This window comes from Salvelinus sp. IW2-2015, linkage group LG18 (assembly GCF_002910315.2).
Source record: "Salvelinus sp. IW2-2015 linkage group LG18, ASM291031v2, whole genome shotgun sequence".
In the NCBI taxonomy this organism is placed as follows: Eukaryota; Metazoa; Chordata; class Actinopteri; order Salmoniformes; family Salmonidae; genus Salvelinus; species Salvelinus sp. IW2-2015.
The window spans coordinates 24,398,278-24,420,359 of NC_036858.1; positions in this window are offsets into that span (position 1 = coordinate 24,398,278).

Here is a 22,082-nt window from a genome sequence, read left to right on the forward strand (position 1 = left end):
TTTTTTTCATGAGGTAGGAAAATGATGTGGCTATATTGAAGCAACATCTCAAGACATCAGTCAGAAGTTAAGCTTGGTCACAAATGGGTCTTCCAAATGGACAATGACCCAAAGCATACTTCCAAAGTTGTGGCAAAATGGCTTATGGACAACCAAAGTCAAGGTATTGGAGTGGCCATCACAAAGCCCTGACCTCAATCCTATAGAACATTTGTGTGCAGAACTGAAAAAAGTGTGCGAGGAAGTGGCCTACAAACCTGATCAGTTACACCAGCTCTGTCAGGAGGAATGGGCCAAAAGTCACCCAACTTATTGTGGGAAGCTTGTGGGAAGGCTACCCGAAACGTTGTTACCCAAGTTAAACAATTTAAAGGAAATGTTACCAATACTAATTGAGTATGTGAACTTCTGACCCACTGTCAATGTAATGAAAGAAATAAAAGCTGAAATAAATAATATCTCTATATTATTTTCTGACATTTCACATTCTTAAAATAAAGTGGTGATCCTAAACGTACCTTAAGACAGGGAATTTTTACTAGGATTAAATGTCAGGAATTGTGAAAAACTGAGTTTAAATGTATTTGGCTAAGGTGTTTGTAAACTTCTGACTTCAACTGTACATTTAATACTGTATTGACATTTGTGTTTGCAAAACAACATATAAATACAGATATGTGTTTGTCCCTCTCAGGTACTGGGCAAGGACCACCCAGATGTTGCCAAGCAGCTGAACAACCTGGCCCTGCTGTGTCAGAACCAGGGCAAGTACGGAGAGGTGGAGTACTACTACTGCCGCGCCCTGGAGATCTACGAGTGCAGACTTGGTCCCGACGACCCCAACGTGGCAAAGACAAAGAACAACCTGGTGAGTACTACTGGGCAACACCTGGGTGGTGTTCATTAGGCACCAAACGTTTATTCTATTGTGTGTCCCAATGAGCACAGCCCTGCTTTCATACTAACTCACTCTGTGGGGGGAATGTCCTGTTTCTGAAGGGTCTGTGTTGTGTTCAGAACAGAATTATCTACGTTTAGCTTGTGAGAATAGCTACTGTCCCTTGTGTGCATAGTCATTCACCTATAAAAAAACACCCACATAAGCCATGTGTGGATTAGTTTGAACTTGCATGTTTGGTTAGTCAGGATTTCTGTGTCACTACATTAGTTCAAAATGAAATACACATGCGCTGAATACAACAGCTGTATACTTTACCGTGAAATGCTTACTTACGAACCCTTTGCCAACAATGCAAAGTTAAAAAATAAGAACAGTTTTCAAAAAAGGAAATATTAAAACAAGTAACATAATGAGACTATATACAAGGAATACCGGTACCGAGTCAATGTGCAGGGTTACGAGGTAGTTGAGGTAATATGTAGATAATATGTGAAATCAGGATTAATTATAAACTGAGGTGCAGCAGCGTTTTTGAAGTGTGTGTGTGTATGTGTTGGCGTGTCCGTGTAGTGTGTGGGTAGAGTCCAGTGAGTGTGCAAGAGTGTCAGTGCAAATAAAAAGGTGGACAATGCAAATAGTTAAGGGARCCAGCAGTCTTATGGCTTGGGGGTAGAAACTGTTCAGGAGCCTTTTGATCCCAGACTTGGTGCTCCGGTATCGCTTGCCATGCGGTAGCAGAGAGAACAGTCTATGGGTACGTTTGCTATCTACTCCGATTTCAGAGCACTCTCGTCTGAGTGTGCCAGAGCGCGGAATAACTGATGAATTTGAGAATGCTCAACACCCGTTGATTATTTTTTATTTATTTTTATTATTATTATTATTATTATTATTATTATTTTGTTTTTTTACCGTTATTTTACCAGGTAAGTTGACTGAGAACACGTTCTCATTTGCAGCAACGACCTGGGGAATAGTTACAGGGGAGAGGAGGGGGATGAATGAGCCAATTATAAACTGGGGATTATTAGGTGACCATTATGGCCGGTGTCAGTAAATGTCGGCAACAAAGCTTAATTAAATTGTTGCCAGCAGCACAGTTACAGTCACCAACGCTCTGGATAACATGAAAACAGCCTAACCAGCTCTGGTAGGGTGAGTAAAATGGTCAGAGTGAAGTGTTTTCTCATTTGTGTTTGGAAGTGGCTAGCAAGGTAGCCAACGTTAGCCAGTTAGCTTGGGTGCCTGACTGCCGTTGTGAGGTCAGTACGCTTGGATCAACTCTACTCCTCGGCCAGAGCGTCCAGTGTGCGCTCTGAATGTACCGAGAGCGAAGCAATCTGAATTTACGAATGGACAATCTGACAACGCTCTGAATTTACGAACACCCAGAGCGCACACTCTGGCACTCCAGATTTGAATCTACAAACACACCCTATATGACATGGGTGGCTGGAGTCTGATCATTTTTAAGGCCTTTCTCTGACACCGCCTGGTATAGAGGTAGCGCCTTACGGTCGGATGCCAAGCTGTTGCCATTCCAAGCGGTGATGCAGCCAGTCTTGATGCTTTCAATGGTTGCAGCTGTAGAACTTTTTGAGGATCTGAGGGCTCATGCCAAATCTTTTCAGTCTCCTGAGGGGGAAGAGGTGTTGTCATGCCTTCTTCACTACAGCCCTGTCAATGTGAATGGCAGCTTGTTCGGCCCTCCGTTTCCTGTATTCCACGATCAGMTCCTTCGTCTTGATGAGGTTGTTGTCCCGGCACCATACTGCCAGGTCTCTGACCTCCTCCCTATAGGCTGTCTCGTTGTCGGTGATCATGGCTACTACCGTCATGTCGTCTGCAAACTTAATGATGGTGTTGGAGTCATGCGCGGCCACGCAGTCGTAGGTGAACAGGGAATACAGGTGGGAACTAAGCACGCAACCCTGAGGGGCCCCTGTGTTGTTGTCTACCCTCACCACCTGGGGGCGGCCCGTCAGGAAGTGGAAGTCCAGGATCCACTTGCAGAGGGTAGGCAACACCTGTGGTGTTGGAACGCTGAGCTGAACAGCATTCTCATGTAGGTGTTCCTTTTGTCTAGGTGGGAAAGGGCAGTCTGGAGAGACTGCGAGAGAGAGCTTTGTATGCGTATCTGTGTGTGGAGTAAAGGTGATGTAGAGTTCTGTTCCTGTAGGAGTAGCTTGTAATTACAGTTGTATAACCTTCTTGACAATGTTTGCTCAGAGTATTGATTTAAAAGAATAACGTCACCTTGACTCTTCACATTCACCTGTGGAGTATCAAAGTTAGGATTCTGGAAGACACAGAATTTTCTTCATTCAGGATGAGCTGTCTATATTGGTACTCAGAGACAATAAACCAATGTGATTTTCCACTCCTGTAGAGTTCGCTTCACATTCACAGCATGATTGACAGACAGCGTTACCTTTGCTTTGCAGTTAATTGTGCTTGCCTCTCCACAAGCGTCTCAATTAGTGTTTAAAAGCATTCTACTAGTTCACTGGGGCTTTGCTTTTGTCTATTTGTCTATTCGCCGCCAGTTTCCAGAGTCTTGTAGCTTGTCTCGTCCACCCACTCAAATCATGGGATTGAGGGGCTGTATTGAGACCCCGAGGCAGGCGCGGTGGTGCTATMTCATTGTTCATGGTGCCCCTGAACTACACTGGAGAAATATTTTGATGGATGGATTGGACAAGTTCTTTTAGGGAACTCGGTGTGATTTGATACAACATTGATAAGCACTTTTTTTTATATCTTCTCTCTTTTCTTTAAAGGCATCCTGCTTTCTCAAACAGGGCAAATACAAGGAGGCTGAGATTCTGTTTAAAGAGATTCTGACCCATGCCCACGAGAAAGCGTTTGGATCTGTTGATGGTAAGAACAGTACAGTACCATGCTTTTCAATAAAGCTCTCACCTCAGAGCGGTAATACGGTTTTATATAATCATAATATGAGGAGGACTGGTGGAGGTGGCAGGGCGGGGTTCTCTTAGAAAGTACATTAGAGATGTTATGTCTTTAAAGATGTTATCATCTTTCTTCTCGATTTGCCTCTTGTCTTACCCCAGCGAGCAAGGCCACTGATGGACACAGGGTTAAAAAATGGACAGTGTTCTAAACAGGGCGCTGTTCGTTCGTCGAGGCACGACTCGCTCACCAGTCAGACAGAGGATGAGAGAATTTTCTGAAGAAAATAAAAAGGCTTTTTCCTGGTTTAACAGATGAACTTTCCTTGCTCTTATTCCGTTGGGATAAACTCAGGGGATTTGATATCCTCCTTTAGAATGTCACATTGGTAAAATTATGAGTGGCACATGGGAGCACTCAAGCTGACTAAACTGGTAGGTTCTCAAAACTTCCTTGAAGCTTTTTCATGAATTGAGACAAGGCAGGTATTTTCTTTCTGTTGGTCTCCTGAAGTTTAGACAGAGAAGTTGCGGTTTACCAATTTTACAATGCTATTTATATTATCTTTTCAATCTTCTCTGTTGTGGGTGATGTTGGCTTTCGCCGACTGGTCGAGCACACTACCAAGTGCACAGTAATAGGGTCACTGCTATTAGCCTCACCACTGACATTTGGACCAGTGATATCAGCCTCATGAGCATGCTGAGTCTGACAGCACAGTGGGTCGTAGAGGATTTCGTACTGAGGGAAGTCGTATTTCATGCTCATGAATGTAATGGTTGTCATACCGCTGCTGCCATTTCAATGTCATTTGGGAACATGTTTGAAACTTGGAAACATGAACACACTAGCTAGCTCCATTCTAACCACTGACTTGAGAAATAAGCTCATCAACTGCGTCTGCAGCAGACGTGATACCCTCTGTCATGGCATTGAAACKCCTGCTCAACAAAACATCAATTCTATAACGACATGAATGAATGTCACTCTGAACTATCCAGTCTAACCACGACAGAGAGAGGGCGGACAAACTCCAACAGAAACAAACTTTTCAACAGAGATCCCGACGACACACTGAGCGTAAATATAAATATTGATTGCAATTATTCCCGAATGAGTGAGCGTTCATGTGCAAAGGACTAGCATTTAAATTGTTATAATTATCAACTCTGTAGTGCCTTCTCAGCTGACCCCCACTTCCCTTTTGTCTAACAAGTCATCATGCCGGTTTAGCCCACTAGGGCACATCCGCTATCATTTCTTTGTAACCATATCTACTTTGTTTGTGTGATGCATTTCTGTGAGTACTTAGTTAGTAAATAAATTATTTTAAGACAGTTGATGTATGGATGACTCATAGTGAAGACTGGGTTCGTGCAGATAACCAACAATTTACGACGTTTGGAATGAGACTAACGTGAGGTAAAGAATAACTTATTAATCAGAAGACTAAGTGGTCAGATATTAAAATATCTGAAAGTTATATTAGGAAAATTATAACTTTGTAATCTGAATATTTTCCTTGGTGCCCCGACTTCCTAGTTAATTACAGTTACATGATTAAGTAGTTTAATCACGTAATAATAATTACAGAGAATTTTTGATAAAGATTAATCTTCAGTTTAATGATACCAAAGACACGACAGTACTCAGTAATGTGTTGTCTTGGATTTGCCCCAATCATAACACTTTGTATTCAAGACAAAAAGTGAATTGCTAAGCCACATTTTTTGCAGTATTACTTTAGTGCCTTGTCGCAAACAAGATGCATGTTTAGGAATATTTTTATTCTGTACAAGCTTCCTTCTTTTCACTGTCAATTAGTTTAGTATTATGGAGTAACTCAAATGTTGTTGATCCATCCTCCGTGTTCTCCTATCGCAGCCATTAAACTCTTAACTGTTTTATAGTCACCATTGGGCTCATGGTGAAATTCCTGATTGGTTTCCTTCCTTTCCAGCAACTGAGTTAGGAAGGACACCTGTATCTTTGTAGTGACTGAATGTATTGATACACCATCTAAAGTGTAATTAATTAATAACTTCACCATGCTCAAAGGGATATTCAATGTCTGCTTGAAAAAAAAGAATTATCTACCAATAGGTGCCCTTTGTGAGGCATTGGAAACCTCCCTGGTCTTTGTGGTTGAATCTGTGTTTGAAATTCACTGCTCAACTCAGGGACCTTAAAGATAATTGTATGTGTGGGGTACTGATATGGGGTAGTCATTCAAAAATCATGTTAAACACGATTATTGCACACAGAGTGAGTCCATGCAACTTATTATGTGACTTGTTTAAGCACATTTTAACCCAGACCATGTTTTGGCTTGCCATATCAAAGGGGTTGAATACTTATTGACTCAAAACATTTCAACTTCTAAAAACATAATTATGCTTATGGAGTATAGGCTATTGACACACAATCTCAATTTAATCAATGTTAAATTCAGGCTGCAACGCAACAAAATATGGAAAATGTCAAGGGGTGTGAATACTTTTTGAAGGCATTTGGAGTATTCAGACCCCTTGACTTTTTCCATATTTTGTTACGTWACTGCCTTATTCTAAAATKGATTAAATAAAACAAATTTGTCATCTATCTACACGCAATACCTCATAATGACAAAGCAAAAACTGTTTTATAGAAATGTAAGCAAATGTATTAAAATTWAAAAACCGATACCTTGTTTCCATAAGTATTCAGACCCTTTGCTTTGAGACTCGAAATTGAGCTCAGGGTGCATCCTGTTTCCATTTATTATCCTTGAGATGTTTCTACAACTTGATTGGAGTCCACCTGTAGTAAATTCAATTGATTGGACATGATTTGGAAAGGCACACACCTGTCTATATAAGTTCCCACAGTTGACAGAGCAAAAACAAAGCCATGAGGTCGAAGGTATTATCTGTACTGTTCCGTGACAGGATTATGTCGAGRCACAGATCTGGGGAAGGGTACCTAAAAATGTCTGCAGCATTGAAGGTCCTCAAGAACACTGTGGCCTCCATCATTCTTAAATGGAAGAAGTTTGGAACCACCAATACTTTTCCTAGAGCTGGCCACTCGGCCAAACTGAACAATCAGGGGAGAAGGGCCTTGGTCAGGGAGGTGACCAAGAAACCAATGGTCACTCTGACAGAGCTCCGGAGTTCCTCTGAGATGGGAGAACCAGAAGGACAACCATCTCTGCAGCACTCCACCAATCAGGCCTTTATGGTAGAGTGGCCTGGCGGAAGCCACTCCTCAGTAAAAGGCACATGACAGTACACTTGGAGTTTGCCAAAAGGCACCTAAAGGACTCTCAGACCATGAGAAACAAGATTCTCTGGTCTGATGAAACCAAGATTGAACTATTTGGCCTGAATGCTAGGTGTCACATCTGGAGGAAACCTGGCACCATCCCTATGGTAAAGCATGGTAGTGTGGGGATGTTTTTCAGCAGCAGGGACTAGGAGGCTAGTCAGGATCGAGGGAAAGATGAACAGAGCCAAGTACAGATAGATCCTTAATGAAAACCTGCTCCAGAGCGCTCCGACTGGGGCGAAKGTTCACCTTCCAACAGGACAACAACCCTAAGAACACAGCCAAGACAACGCAGGAGTGGTTTCGGGGCAAGTCTCTGAATGTCCTTGAGTGGCCCAGCCAGAGCCCGGACTTGAACCCGATCAAACATCTCTGGAGAGGCCTGAAAATAGCTGTGCAACGGCGCTCCTCATCCAACCTGATAGAGCTTGAGAGGATCTGCGGAGAAGAATGGGAGAAACACCCCAGATACATGTGTGCCAATCTATTAGCGTCATACGCTAGAAGACTCAAGGCTGTAATCGCTGCCAAACGGCTTCAGGAAAGTACTGGTAAAGGGTCTGAATACTTGTGTAAATGTGACATTTCAGKTTTTTTTTGTAATAAATTTGCAAAAATGTCTATCCTTTTTTTGCTTTGTCATTATGAGGTATTGTGTGTAGATTAATGAGGGGGATCAAACTAATAAATTTTAGAATAAGGCTGTAACGTAACAAAATGTGGAAAAGGTCAAGGGGTCTRAATCCTTTCCCGAATGCAATGTACCATGCAAATAAAGATCTATTCTATTTGAATTTAAGAGTAGTCAATACTGCAGTGCAGATTTGGCCAAAGGCACATCTCCGTTAGGATAACCTGAATAGGTTAAGGATTGGGTTTAGTTAGATGATGCCCCACCWCAGAGCTTTTAATCCAATGTTTGTTAGTGTTTCTTTCTCTTTCCATCAGGCCTAAGCCACATCAAGATTATTGCTCCATCCTTTTCTCTCTTCTCTCCTACCACGAAATTAAAAGTTCCTCCTCTACCATTCCTCATGTCCTCGGCAAGACTGCTCCTTGATGTCACCTCTGTCCCTCTACTGACAACCGTTGGGATGTTTGGTTTCCTCTATCTTCTCTCTTTTCACCGTTTTCATTCACTGACCCTGTCTCGTCAGAATTTTCTCTCCCTATTCCCCATAACACGAAGTCATGCCTATCTTACATACTCTTCTCTCCCTTCTAACATCCATCTGCAATATTGAGCTGTATTCCACTGTATTTAATTATGACATGATAGAAGGGGTCAGAGTTTGGAAAAACGGTTACCCGTGGGGAGCACAGTAGAAAATACCAGAATGGTATTGGACAATCTGTGTCTATGTGACCTGCAACTGCTCCCGTCAACCTTAACATCTGCCCAAAACCCCAGTCTATTACCATGACAACACCTGTCCCGTCACAACATAGCTGAGGTTTGACTGTCTGCATCTCAAGTCTCCCTTCAGGATTTCACTGTTGCTTTGCGTTGGCCGCACTCTTTATTTGTGTTGGAGTCATATACACACATACACACCCAGGACRGTAAGCAGCTGGCATGTGAAAATAGTCTGTGATCAAATACAACATTTCTTGGAGTCTGCAGTTGACAAACTTGGTACCTGTTTTTTAGCCATAGTAGTATCTTCTTATGCAGTTTTATTTGCTTCTTTAAAGTAAGTTGAATCATTTTTTAAATGTATCCATATGCCTGAGMTCAATGAACTGAGCAGTTTTAAAGAGGTATTGTAATAAATGCTYATGACTTTGTTATATTACATTAGGTAGGCTAACGCCGATGACTTTGAGTTGTCAAGCGGGGATGTAGTGGATTCAAACTTGTCCTGTTTTTATATATTTATTTTTCTTGTTTACATAACTTGTATTACTCTTGCTGTGTCTTGACGGCTGAAGAAAGCAGGGGTGTTCTAACTTACTATACTACCGGTATGTGGCGTTACTGTATCATACAGTAACCGCTGCCTGTTTGTGTTGGTGGATTAATACACACTGCAGCATTTTCAGCCTGTGAATAATATAGCGGCTTTAATGAACCATTTTTCACAAAAGAAAACTGTCATTGCGACCTTCAAATTACCCTGTGGCTTGTGTTCTTATTGGCTAGACTGCTCTCCCTTTTTTGACGCATAGCGTTTTACATACTGTAGGCCTACTGTTTACCATGCACAGGTTACATTTAAAAAGGGAATAGTGACACATGATCAAATGGTTAAAGGCTACTGTAACAAGACAACCAACATTTACATTATCAAAACATCCTCGTCCTCTGAGACCAAGGATAAGTTAGTGACTAGATGGGCTCTTCATTGCCCTCAATATATAGCCTTTGAATGATATGTTGGCGTTGAGATTGTATAGGACAAATTGGTGTTGCTGTTTGAGAACATATTAATCATAGTATTTGTGTGTCAACACTTTAATGGAATATGTTGCCTTCCTTATGTCAGAGTTTATTACAGGTGAACATTGTCCATAGTTAGTGCTCCCTCAAGGCCAACTTAAGTRTTCAACCAACTAAATTTAGTAATTTCCACATTATACTTAAGTGTATTAATGATATTCATGRCTTTGATAAGTGCTCTCATCACATTAGGCGTTTGAAATGTCCTTTGCATTGATTTTCCATTCCTAACCATGAAGCATACTGTTAAGAATACAAGCAACACTGACAAAAGAGGGAGGGAAACGACAATGTAATTCACGTAATTCTGACAATATTTTTGAGTTATAGTGGAATGCTGCTGGTTTATTTAACCTGTCTGTAATTGATGTTATGTAGYGTGAACTTCCGTTTCCTAGGGCAGAAGTAAACTCCATGGCAAGCACTGTCTTAGAATGGACTGCATAATATTGACCATTTATTCTTGCAGTGTGATGATTGTTGCATCAACACTTGTTGGTATTCTCAAATAAAGTTTTTCCTTTTGAAGTGTCATTTCTCTCGGTACCTCTTCCAGATCATGAAAAGCTTCCACACCTGCAAATTGTGGCGTAAAAAAATATATAAAGTTATTGTGCCCTCTGCTGGCCACTTTGATATACTGCCATCTCTATTTAGAASATTCAGAAACATACTTTTTGAGTTTGGATGGCCACATCAAATGTATTTCTAAAGTTATTTTTTTGAATCAGCAGGTGTCACAGGGTCAAATAATAGTCACAGTGGTTATAGAGGGTGCAACAGGTCAGCACCTCAGGAGTAAATGTCAGTTGGCTTTTCATAGCAGAGCATTCAGAGGTTGAGACAGCAGGTGCGGTAGATACTGGAGGCTGAGATGGGGGTCTCGGTACACYGTGGCCCTGTCCGGCGATACCTCCAGACAGGGCCAACCAGATGGGTATATAACCCTATTCACTTTGCCAAAGCACAGCCCCCACACCACTTGAGCGATATCACCAACTTACTACCTTGAGAAGGCTGAGGATAGCCCACAAATATCTCCACCGCACCAGCCCGAGGGGGCGCAAGACCGGACAGTGACTCAACCCACTCAAGTCGAGTATAGTGAAAAAGCCTGGCACAACGTGAMGCACCCCTTGGGACGGCATGGAAGAGCAATATTAAGCCAGTGACTCAGCCCCCATAATAGGGTCAGAGGCAGAGAATCCCAGTGGAGAGAGGGGAGCCGGCSAGGCAGACAGAAAGGGCGTTTAGTCACGCCAGTGCTTTGCCGTTCACCTTCGCACCCCTGAGCCAGACTACAGKCAATCATAGGACCTACTGAAGAGATGAGTCTTCARTACAGACTTAAAGGTCGAGACTGAGTCTGCGTCTCTCACATGGATATTCCATAAACATTTAGCTCTATAGGAGAAAGCCCTGCCTCCAGCTGTTTGCTTAGAAATTCTAGCCTGCGTCTCGTGATTTTAGTGTACGTATTCTGCCCTTGAGTTGCGTTCCCATGCAAAACTAGACATGTAGCTAACAACTAAGTCTTCAATAAAACTCCCAAGGCGTGACTTTTCTTGAATTAATATATTGAAAACGTTTATGTTGTGAAACTGCAAAATACAGAAAATAATATACTTTAGTATTCAATTCACACCGACATACTGTAGCTGTACATTATACTGTAGCGACCCGCACAGACAGCTGTGTGTTATGTGTTAGGCTAGTAGGTGGTTGTGTTGTACTGACCAGTACCCAGTGTTCGCGGGGTCCGACATGTCAATCAACCTGCTATCTGCCAATCACGGGAATGCCTGGAATGTTCTGATGCCGGGCATCCTGGCGGTTGGCGGAGTGGAGTGGAGGGGGGTTGGAGCATTGGAAGTTAAGACCAGGTTTAGCCTTTGTTCTCTCTCTTTTACGTCTGGGCTTCACAAGAGAAGGTCACGATTGGCTTGTGGGTTATCTGGCATTTATTTGGCGTGGGCTACGGCCAAACAGTAGCCTGTGTAAAGTTGGTTGAATAAACCGTCAATTCGCAAACTCAAATCCTCTGTCTGGACAATTGTTCATTTATGATCTAGTCAGGTCATTACAATACATTTAAAGTTGCATAAMTACAAAGCACGTGCTAAGGTACCATGCATCTGGCATGATGCCAAACCATATAGCTAATTGTTACTCATATGGTAATTGGCTAACTCCTTTCATTACTCTAATAATGTACAACCATCTATGTAGAATAACAAAGCATATTACACTAGAAACAGTAACAAAACTACAGTATTGTATATTTTACAATTTGTTTGCATGACACACGAGCAAAGTAATACAGCTAACGTCATACATGAAAGGCATTGCAATTTGTGTGAGTAAATGCAAYCAACCAACATTGATATGTAAGCAACTCTATCAATAACAAGATTATCATCACTAGCTAAATGCTTGAATCGAACTTACAAACAAATATTTTCCAAGGCTGAAGCATGACAAGAAATAACTACACTGAAAGACCTGCACCGTAGCGTTGTTTTTAGCTGCTTCTATGCGTGCAGAACGAATTCTCTACTTCCTGTTTGCGTAGTCTTTCTAAGTACCAGAAAGCTCCACTAGGGGGCGAATAACACAATGAAAATACATTTTAACCATTGTAATAAAATAATCTGTTACCTCCTAACAGGATGGCAGCACAGTACGTGTAGGTATGTAAGGCAGGACCACAACGAAGAGATAGGTAGGAGCAAGTCCATGTAATGCTTTGTAGGTTAGCAGTACAACCTTGAAGTCACCACTAGCCTTAACAGGGAGCCAGTGAAGAGAGGCTAGCACTAGAGTAATATGTGACCTGTTTCAGAAAACTAGGCATATGTCGCGGGTCACTACTTCACATGAGAGCCATTTGAAAGTTTTTAATTTTTTTTATTCAAAATGCGAATTTTGGCAGAAATGCCTTCAGGAACATTGAACCTGGTTGGTTAGCTACCTGCAGATTCATGCAGGGTAGTACCATCATGAGTTGGGATTATGGTTAATTGTTTCGCTAGCTAGCTACATGTCTTTAAAAAAGACTCCACTATGCAAGTGTCCATTAATTGAATGTCTCTGAGACAACTGTTAGCTTCGGTGCTTGACTGCTGCTGTTAGGACAGAACGCTCGGATCAACCCTTAAAAGAGATTGGTGGAGCTAAATCTTAATAAGAGGGTGTGAACGATGCTGAATGGGTGTAAACAAAGAAGAGCTCTCCAGTAGGTACCGAAACACTCAAAGACCATTTTTTCAAAAGTGAGGTTCCAAATGTATCAACTTTCAAAGCATAATTACTTTCCCATTGTTCCTCAAATGCAGTGTATACAGTGTACCATTTTGTATCTCTGTGTTTCTGCTTTTATCCAATGTAAAAAAACACAATTTCAAATTTTGCTACATAAGACCGAATCAAGGTGGTAGGTCACATATAATACTTTTTTGGGGTTCTAATCAAGATTCTAGCAGCCGTATTTAGCGCTAACTGAAGATTATTCAGTGCTTTATCTGGAGAGTAGAGCATTGCAGTATTCTAATCTAGAAGTGACAAAAGCATGGATTAGCTTTTCTGCATCCTTTTTGGACAAAAGGTTAATGATTTTTGCAATGTTACGAAGAAGGAAAAAAAGCTGCCCCTCAAATATTCTTCATATGTTTGTCAAAAGAAAGATCAGGGTCCAGAGTAATGCTGAGGTCCTTCACAGTATTTTTTATTTGAGACGACTACAACCAAGATTAATTGTCACAGCACATCTCTTTGTTTCTTGGGACCTAGAACTCTGTTTTGTTCGCGTAAAACATTTTTTTTTTATTGCCGCCATCCTTATGTCTGAAACACAGGCTTCCAGGGTAGGTAATTTATTTAGTTTTTAAAATGTATTTGTATTTATTTTATATACATTTTCTGGGTCAAGGTTTGGCTTTTTCAGGATTAGGCTTTATTACTGGCACTTTTGAGTTGAGTACACATCCAGAAGATAGGGAGCCGTTTATTATGTTCAACATAGGAGGACCAAGCACAGGAGTAGCTCTTTCAGTAGTTTAGTTGTAATAGGGTCCAGTAGGCAGCTGGAAGGGTTAGAGGTCATGACTACTGTATTTTTGTGAATGTGTCGAGAGATACAGGATTCAAAAACTTTAGTGTCCATTGATACTAGGTCCTGGCAGTTTTGTGCAGACTCAGGACAACTGAGCTTTGGATAAATACGCAGATTCAAAGAGGAGTCCGTGATTTGGTTTCTAATGATCATGATCTTTTCGTCRAAGAAGTTAATGAATTCATCACTGCTGAAGTGAAGACCCTCTGTTAGGGAATGCTGCTTTTTAGTTAGCTTTGCAACACGATCAAAAATAAATGTTGTATTGTTTTTATTCTCCTCAATTGGGTTGGAAAAGTAGGCTGATCGAGCAGCAGTGAGGGCTTTTCAATATTGCACGGTACTGTCTTTCCAAGCTAGTCGRAAGACTTCCAGTTTGGTGTGGCGCCATTTCCATTCCAATTTTCTGGAAGCTTGCTTCAGGGCTCGGGTATTTTCTGTATACCAGGGAGCTAATTTCTTGTGACAAATGTTTTTKGTTTTTAGAGGTGGTCCAATAGTCCCGGATTATTAGGAAAAACATTTTTATCCACAATATTTATTCCACGGGACAAAACTAGATCCAGGGTATGACTGTGGCAATGCGAAGGTCCGGTGACATGATGAACAAACCCCACTGAGTCAATGATGGCTTAGAAAAACTTTTGGAGTGGGTCTGTGGATTTTTGAATATTACATTTAAATTKAATTTAATTGAACATCATGTATAATGGCATGACCTGTGTTTACGTGAGCATCAAGATTAGGCTTCAGATGGGCCTATTATGTAGGACAGATGGAAGTGATGCATGGATGGATGGATGGATCGACAGGTGGAGCCTCTCTAGACCATAAACAGGTTGTTATACCCCGGGTACARGAAAGACTTATTRTCATATCTAGGAATGTGACGTGATATCACAGAATACTAGCAGAAATGAGAAGTGAATATTGTGAAGTGTGAATAGGGTCACAAATAGTTTGAGAATTTAGGTATGAATTACACTACTTAGATCAATGAGACAATAACCCTACATAAACCAGTTTGGCCATTGCCTTTGGGTATAATAATTGGGTGACTACTCATATCATACATAACACAAAGGAAATTGAATGTTTGCTTAATTTCAGTTTATGTGACAAAACAAGCAAGTATAGTGTAGAGAATCATTGTACCATTTAAACCGCTGTGAAATATATTTTCCATAACCAAAAATATTGTATTTTCAGCTGTTTGAAGCTTGTTTACTAAACCGAAAGTAAAAGACACAAAAACGAAACTTAAAAACGGAAAACACAGAAATGTCTAGCGCACATAGAACAGAGCTACTGCTTATTAAACTTGCTTTCWATTATTTATTTATTTAATTTAACTTTTATTTAAACAGGGAGTTACATGTACACATTACAATAATAACAGAATATTAAAACATACACGTGTATAAAACAATATAATTCYGCACACAATTAACAAAAGTAAACATTTAATAAAAGCAATCACATTCAACTACATAGAGGTCCTCAATCAATAATTTAAACTGCCTGAGGGGCACCAGTACATCTAGCTGCAGTGAACTCTGCATATTGTTCCACAAATTAGAGGCAAAAAAACGAAATGTGGATTTTCCTAAATCTGTAGAGACTGAAGGGATCTCTAGTGTCATCCATTACTGTTGACGGTTTTAGTAACTTATTATTCTTATCTTAATTAATGAAGTTACATATGGAGGGAGTTTCTGTAACATTGCTTTGTAAATAAATAGGAATGCAGCTCTCTTTTTACAGACAGAGATGTCCATCCCACATTTTTATACAGACTACAATGATGAATCCTAAAATTGTCCCTTGTGATAAAACGTATTGCGGAATGGTAGACTGCATCCAAGGGTTTTAAAACAGAGGTTGCCGCATGCATGTAAACAATATCACCTAAATCCAATACAGGGAGAAGCGTTGCTTGAACAATCTTTCTCCTATTTTTAATACTAAGGTATCATTTATTTCTATATTTAAAAAACTATCTGAGCTTCTTAGTCAGATTTTTTTTATATRCGTTACGAAGGATAACTTGTCATCAATCCAGACACCCAGGTACTTATATTGAGAAACAAGCTCAATTTGGACYCCATTTATTGCGCAAATGTGCAGGTCCTCAAGGTCAACATTTCAGGACCTAGAGAACAGCATGAGCTTGGTTTTACTTGTATTTAACACTAATTTAAGTGATTTCTGAATTGATTCAAAGTCATGCTGAAGTTCACGAATGGCCTGCTGCACTGAGGTGGCACAGGAATACAAAACTGTGTCATCTGCATAGAGATGAATGCTACAAGAATTAACTGTTTTTTCTATGTCATTAATATACAAAGTGAACAATAACGGACCCAAAATCGWACCCTGAGGAACAYCTTTTTGGATTTCAAGAAATTCTGATTGAACCCCATCTACAGTGGCTTGCAAAACTATTAACCCCCCTTGGCATTTTTCCTATTTTGTTGCCTTACAACCTGGAATTAAAATTGATTTTGTATCATTTGATTTAMACAACATGCCTACCACTTTGAAGATGCAAAATATGTTTTATTGTGAAAAAAAACTGAACTTAAGCGTGCATAACTATTCACCCCCTCCCAAAGTCAATACTTTGTAGAGCCTCCTTTTGCATCAATTACAGTTGCAAGTCTCTTGGGGTATGTCTCTAAGCTTGGCACATCTAGTCACTGGGATTTTTGCCCATTCTTCAAGGCAAAACTGCTCCAGCGCCTTCAAGTTGGATGGGTTCCGCTGGTGTACAGCAATCTCTACAGCAATGCGTCACCATACCCAAAGGAGCGGTGACCTCCCTAATTAACCCTGACCCTAATGGTCGACTATCTAAGGCATGAACGGGGAAGGGCACATCCACGGGAACKATGGGGGTCCCTAAACTATGAGCTAACGCTCTATCAATGAAATTCCCAGCCGCACCTGAATCTACGAGCGCATTATGCTGGGAATGCGGGGGGAAAACTCAGGAAAAGTGACAGACACAAACATATGTGCAACAGAGGACTCTGGGTGAGAATGGTGCCAGCTCACCTGGGGTCATCCCAGAGCGTAATTACAGGTTGTAATGCAACAAAATAGGAAGGGGGATGAATACTTTTGCAAGGCACTGTACCTTACCTGTACTTACCTCATGAAGGTGGGGCTATCAATTAGTTAAGACAGGCTATGTAATATTTTTTTTTTTTAATTTAACCAGGTAGGCTAGTTGAGATCAAGTTCTCATTTACAACTGCAACCTGGTGATAAACTTTTGTTATTCCAGTCTCCTGGTGTAAATAACACATCCCCTTTCCCAGACTTGTTCTGTGGTACTAAACCAGGGAGTCTTGTGTCCTCTAATGTTACATGGAGCTATTGGTTAGTTTGGTTAAGAGGGGAGACATAGGCTCACAAAGAAAGCAGATGTCTTAGCAAGGCTCCATGATCAACTATCACTGCGGTCTGTAGTCATTCCTGATCCAACTGTCACTCAACAAGCACCTCATGGAAGCCTATAGTGCTGTTTATACACTCTTAAATGATAACATGTTCAGTGGTTCCTCATTTAAAAGTTGCGTAATACTGCAGTACAGCGTCCAGGTATTCTTCGATTTGTCGCAATCCTTGCCGTTACTGCTCCTTTGAACCACCAGGGGGCATCTTAGAGCACATCTGCTTCAAATAGACATCCTGATAATGTTATGGACATCCATATGCTTTGGGTGCGTTTAAACATTTAGTTTATTGTAATTCATCTTAACAGAATAGAAATTAGCCTGAAAAGTTTTAATAAAGTAGAATGATGTTCTTATACCTACATGACAGGGTTTATTCAAAAGCAAAACAATGGCCGTTGCATCTTCCTCCTTGCTATAAATCATAAAGGAATATAATAATACCTGGGTTCGAGTCCAGGCTCTGTCGCAACCGGGAGACCCATGGGGTGGCGCACAATTGGCCCAGCGTCGTCCGGGTTAGTGGAGGGTTTGGCCGGCAGGGATGTCCTTGCCCCATTGCGCACTAGCGACTCCTGTGGTGGGCCGGGCGCAGTGCGCGCTGACTCGGTCGCCAGGTGCACGGTGTTTCCTCCAACACATTGGTGCGGTTGGCTTCCGGGTTAAGTGGGCATTGTGTCAAGAAGCAGTGCGGTTGGGTTATGTTTTGGAGGCTCTCGACCTTCGCCTCTCCCGAGTCTGTACGGGAGTTGCAGCGATGGGACAAGACTGTAACTACCAATTGGATACCAACCAAGAAATTGGGGAGAAAAAAGAAGAAAATAAAACAAGTTTCAGTAAATTATTTTTGGTAGCATTTCTATGTTGAAGATGAACAAGTAATTGGGTGCATTTTCCCCCTTATTCCATACAGTTCGCTTAATTTTTATAATATATTACGCTTCACCTTTCTCGAATAAGTTCCTCCATTTCTTTTTGTTTTTACTCTCACTTAATCTTGGGGCGGCAGGTAGCCTAGTGGTTAGAGCGTTGGGCCAGTAACCAAAAGATTGCTAGATTGAATCCCCGAGCTGACAAGGTAAAACTCTGCCGTTCTGCCCCTGAACAAGGCAGTTAACCCACTGTTCCTAGGTGGTCATTGTAAATAATAATTTGWTCTTAACTGACTTGCCTAGTTAAATAAAGGTTACATTTTTTTAAATCTTTGTCTTTGCTTTTTTTTTTTACAGATGAGTATTGTATTGCATGGCACATTTAAGTGTCCCATACAATAAGGGGATCTGCTGTACCTACACTACTGTTGAAAGAAAGCACGTGTTTTGACCATTAAAATAACATCAAATTGATCAGAAATACAGTGTAGACATTGTTAATGTTGTAAATGACTATTGTAGCTGGAAACGGCAGATYTTTAATGGAATATCTACATAGACGTACAGAGGCCCATTATCAGCAACCATCACTCCTGTGTTCCAATGGCACGTTGTGTTAGCTAATCCAAGTGTATAATTTTAAAAGGCAAATTGATCATTAGAAAACCCTTTTGCAATTATGTTAGCACAGCTGAAAACTGTTGTGCTGATTAAAGAAGCAATAAAACTGGCCTTCTTTAGACTGGTTGAGTATCTGGATCATCAGCATTTGATTACCGGCTCAAAATGGCCATAAACAAAGAACTTACTTCTGAAACTCGTCAGTCTATTCTTGTTCTGAGAAATGAAGGCTATTCCATGCGAGAAATTGCCAAGAAACTGAAGATCTCATACAATGCTGTGTACTACTCCATTCACAGAACAGCGCAAACTGGCTCTAACCAGAATAGAAAGAGGAGTTGGAGGCCCCAGTCCACAACTGAGCAAGAGGACAAGTACATTTGAGTGTCTAGTTTGAGAAACAGACGCCTCACAAGTCCTCAACTGGCAGCTTCCTTAAATAGTACCCGCAAAACACCAGTCTCAACGTCAACAGTGAAGAGTCGACTCCGGGATGCTGGCCTTCTAGGCAGAGTTGCAAGGAAAAAATCATATATCAGACTGGCCAATAAAAAKAAAAGATTAAGATGGGCAAAAGAACACAGACACTGGACTGAGGAACTCTGCCTAGAAGGCTAGCATACCGGAGTCACCTCTTCACTGTTGACGTTTAGACTGGTGTTTTGCGGGTACTATTTAATGAAGCTGCCAGTTGAGGACTTGTGAGGCATCTGAACAGCCGCTCATTCGAAATAATTGCAATTTACATATTTACAATTGTATGCCTTTGTTGTCTCTCTGTTAAAATCGCTGGTCCGTCTGCTGGAGAGTCAGTCGACAGAAAATCTCTGGTTTGTCCACCAGAGATCAAAGTATTTTGAAGTTGTAGCTTGTTCCCTTTGTTCTGGAAGTGTCTGTTATAATTGATACGTCAGACATACCAATGGTCATTTGATTGGGATATGTTCTCCAGAATGGATCATGAAGAATACTACCCGGTGGTTCTCGGTCACGTTTCCCAGACTAAAGTACTTAAACAGCTGCAGACTGAATGTTCCTGTGTAGTTTTCAGTTTTGTAGATTTCTTAACCATTCGTGACGTTGGTTCAACACCGTCTGCCTGCTTGGTCTATGGAGTAGTAGCCATTTCAACGTGGGGACTCCCGTCCCTGCATTTTCTTGACTAAATGTACATTTTGTCACAATTTCTATTTTTGTCATTATGTCTGTGCTCACGTGGGCATGGCCACCGACTTTAATTAACACTTCATATGAAAAACAATCCTCTCATTTAGAAGGCTAACGTCACATTACATYTTCTCACAATTAGTCTCATATTTAATCATATCAGTTCCCCAACATTTGGATGTAAGTCTGGTAATGGGGAAATATGCACATTCAGGGATACAGTTATGTTGTTCTTCCATCTTTAGTTACATCACAAATTATTAACAAATTCGACAGGATTGTTCTTTAAATACCCATGGACCATTCCAAATGTTTGGATTACAGAAATACTGTTTAATTATTCAACCTTTTGACGTTACCGTACTGCAACGTTTCTCTCTGTGTTAACAAAGGGATTTAACTTCCATTTCTGAGAGTGGGAGAGAGAGTTTTCCTGCAGGTATATATGACCGTTGTAAAACTGTGGAGAGAGAGAGAGAGAGAGAGAGGGGGCACCTATGATCCTCCCCAAAGGGCAAGTCATGACATGTTTTATATTATATAATAATATATGCCTAGGACCTCACTTGGTGAAGTCCACAGGACTGAACATTTACGAATTCAACAACCATGTCTCAGTCACTAACAGATGTAGTCATGGATGGTAGTAACTTTACAATTCACTCAAAAATCTAAGGCACTCTGAGAAATTATATTGGAGGCGTGGCTTAGTGAGGGCATGGCTTTCAGATAGTTACTGTTGTCCACCTGTGAGTGGAAGTGTTGTACCAGTTTTAGAGGTACATTTTTCCCACTACAAGGAACACATGGCTTTTTCACTGTGGTGTTACTATATAAAGGCAAAAAGCATTATTTTGAACTAGTGGAGAAATGTACTATCTGAGGTATGAACTTGGGTACAATTATGTACATATAACTAAAAGTACAAAGGAGGACCTTGCAGGGTACCACCTCAGTGACGAGTGGTTGTTCCCTTTTAGGAGCAAATCTAAACCATTATTTCTGAGAGTGCAAGTGTGACAGTGTTTCCATTCGCAGGTAGTAGCTGGCTTTTGGCCTATAGAAAATGTGAAAAGCCGAYAAATAAAATGAGCACCTGTCAATTGTCTTGGAAGAAGAAAAAATAACATTATAAAATAATGCTTTTTAGCCTATTCATTGGTGGAAATATCAGTCGATGGACATACATTTGACTGGTCATGTTTATCAGTCTATTGGTACATTTGCATAATTTAGTGGAATTAAATTGCTGCGTGTGTAGGCTACAGTATATTCCTTGTATCTTATTTATCACATACATACAGCATACAGATACAGAGCCTTTGAGTGGAAAAGCTGTCTGACAGCACTAGAGCTGCTGCTGCAGCATCTCAAATGGCAATGGAAGGCAGGCTTCATCAGCGCGTCACACATCACTTTGCAATGAGCTGGAGGCAGTAGGCTATGCATTTTGAAAAAATATACTTAATTGTTTGAAACCTGAACGTTTTATTACATWTGAGGCATGTCTTACCTTGATTCAAAGTAGCCTATTAGATCTCCTCGCTTTCTACATGTCTAATGGATATTTTCATCTCTGTCACATGAAACCTCGCTCGCATGTGCTGTGCCCTTTTGACAACAATGTTTTCTGCTTATGTATTATGGAACRAACATTCAGGTCTCTTGTGGCCTTGGGTGCAATGCTGTGCTTATAATGTGACGTAATAATAGTTTATCATCATTTTAAGCTAAAACGTCTGATCAGTTGCATCAGCCTCATAGCTTTTAAAGTTTTAGATTTKTATGTAGCTTARGCCTACTGGTTGTATGAATTCGGGTTCTATCTACCCACAACTGTCAGAGTCTGTTTGGAATAGGCTATTTCTTTCTCAACAAGCTGACCAATAGAATCGGTCAACTTTTCTACAATGGAGGATAGTAGATTGAAATAGGTTAGTGATTTTTCTGTTTGTTACTCGTCTTGTTGGCTGAGAAAGTAAATGTGGACACTTATTCTAACATCTTCAAAGTGCACATCAGAATTCGGTAAGAAGGACCACACATCGTTGCATCCTCGACTTGTATGTTCTGTTAACCTTTTCACACATACCAACAAACGGGTGTGATCATTCTACAGTGGTCCCTGCAGCGTATGTTCAAACCAGTGTGATTAGAAAGATTATTATTCAAACCAGTTTCAATTGACGCAACAGTCTCAGTATTTGTGCTAGTCACAGTTTTTTTCCACAGAAACATTTTGAATAAACACATTACTTAAAAATGCATGTCCTGAATGTGAGCAGTTTAT